The sequence below is a fragment of the Geospiza fortis genome, unplaced genomic scaffold, assembly GCF_000277835.1.
Source record: "Geospiza fortis unplaced genomic scaffold, GeoFor_1.0 scaffold271, whole genome shotgun sequence".
Classification (NCBI taxonomy): domain Eukaryota; kingdom Metazoa; phylum Chordata; class Aves; order Passeriformes; family Thraupidae; genus Geospiza; species Geospiza fortis.
In genome coordinates this window covers 1,327,867-1,330,391 of record NW_005054405.1, presented here as the reverse complement: position 1 = coordinate 1,330,391, position 2,525 = coordinate 1,327,867, and positions in this window count along the sequence as shown.

Here is a 2,525-nt window from a genome sequence, read left to right as displayed (position 1 = left end):
GCAGGAATTCTCTTAAAGATTTGGAAGAGAGAAAACCTGTTTCTTTGCTGAAGTGGTCCAGGGTAATGCTTGGGAATGGAGTGGTTGGATTTTGGGGGCACATCAAAGCTCTGTTCTGGTTATAATCATGCGACATATGCCTGACATATTTCCTTGCTTTGAAACTATCATCAGTAAATTATCATCTGTAATCCTTCTATACCAAATCGAGTCCTTCAGAAGAGCTTTGGACCCACCAGAAATTTGACCCTTTGCATGTATGAATAAAAGTGTTTTTTTGGAGGACAGTCAGTAACATTTTTTTGAACAATTCAGTAGCGTCTTTTGAACCTGGTCCAGAAAGAGGAACAAATGGGACGAGGTAGATGTGCAGCAGAACTGAGGGAGCTGTATGCAATTGTCTTTATCTGCATACAGGCAGTGAGGTTTACAGAGATGTGGAGAAAAAAGATATAATTTCTACCTGTTAACTGTGGATGAATCAAGTATGGGCAAATCTAAAACAAGAAGAAATTAGAAGATACCTGCCTTGGAAAAAGTCAGTGTGCCACACAGGTCCTTGGCTGCTCAATTCAAACTAATTAAAGAAAATTTTGAAGCACTTTAAGAACTTGAAGTAAAAGTGAGAACCAAATCTGTATAGTTCAACAAAATTAATTGCAGCAAATAATGAAATACAGTACTGCAGGTATTTGACTGAGACATGTTTGAAATCAGAAAATTGAACAGAGAGGCAACTCTCTGGATTTGATAGTTTCTCTAGATAATGAGTTTTTGGAGATAGCTTATAGCTAACTTTGGAGGATTAAAGTGTTAAAAACTTGCTTAATACCAATTCTGAATGGATAAATAATAAAGTACAGGAGCACACCTACGATGATTTAAAATATTTATTGACCTTATACTCAGTACTGGAATTTAATCATATTTCTCAGTCTTCTGCTATTGCAGAAGGTATCAGCTGTATTTAGTGATGTAATGTTCTAGTCATGAAGAGAAGATTAGAAACTTATGCAGTTAGAGGTGGCTTTGTGGGTCCAAAAGTAGTTTTATCCAAGGAAAGCAAACATGATAAGAAAATGCATGAACATATCTGCGGATCAGAAGATATTTGTGGACTCTTGGTCAATAAAAAATCTGAGCTGACCACAAACCATTTCAAGGCTTGCACATTTCTCCCTGGAAATAACTGCTTTCTTGTCTTTACTGTAATAGTGACAACTTAACATGAAACATGTTCAAGAAAATGAATAGTAATTCCAATTTGATGCCCAATATGAAAACCTTAGGATGATTCAGAGATTAATTTGGACGCCCTTTTTTTTCTTTCCTTGGCTTTGGTGTTTCATTGCAGGAAATTGCTTACAACACTGGAGAAACAGACCGGTGTAATAGTTCACAGCATAAAAATGGTATTTAAATGTATATGAAATACATATGAGACTTTGAGTTAAATTTCTATTACTTATTCAGAATTGAATATCCAACATGTAGGTTTGTTGGGTTTTTTTTTTCATTAAATTAGAAACTTGATGAGTGTGAAGATATATTCCTATAACATAATGATCATAATTTGTAGTGTGAAGAAGGTAGGAGCTACCAAGACCTCAAATATCCCTAAAGTGCATATAAGAAGACATCATTAATGACAAATCCCTATAGTTTGCTGGCTCTCAGAGCTGAAGGTGCTGTATATTTTCACACACAAGGTTTGGCTGATGGGCACAGCAGTACACATTGCCAGGAGAAATCTGTAATGAAATACCCCATGTTAGGTTTTCTGAGCTGTACAAAAACCCATTTATCAGCCAACCCTCTTGATGAATCTTCAATAGCCTTCAGAGGGGATGTGGTATGACACACGTAGCAATTGTTTTCTCACTGAAGCTCCATGGAGAAACTCAAAGTGATGCAAAGTGTACTTCTCAATATATATGTTTGGATTTGACAGATGGTATCTATTAGCTGGACAAAACATGGTGAAACAGAGAACTGATAAATCAACTGGCTTCCAAAGCACATTTGGTTTGATATTAACTCTTAACAAGAAGGTGATTGCAGAATTTTCTTTATAGAAGAGTTTGTAAGGATTGATGTGGACATCACTACTGTGATTTAAAAAAATGTAAATTTCATAATAATAAATTTATTAATTTCAAAAGAAGCCCTCATGTTCCTATCTCAAAAAGTGGTCATTTTCTCTGAATCTCTATGCAGTAATCTGTGGCATAACATATATAAAATATTAATACAAGCAGCAGATACATCTCAAAGCCATCCTTGTAGATTTGCATTTAAGAATGATACATGTAAACACTGCAAATAATGCCTTTGACTGCAAAAAATATAAGGACATAATGAATCTAGAATACATAGGTCTTCTTTAGTTCAAATGCTTGCCTTTTAATGCTTTGCAGCAGTTTTTTAAGCAGGAAAGTACAGGCAATCTTAGATAAGAAGAAGAATTGAAGAGAGCAACAAACTGTTGCGTGTTGTCATTGAGCGAACAACAGTCACCAAAGGAA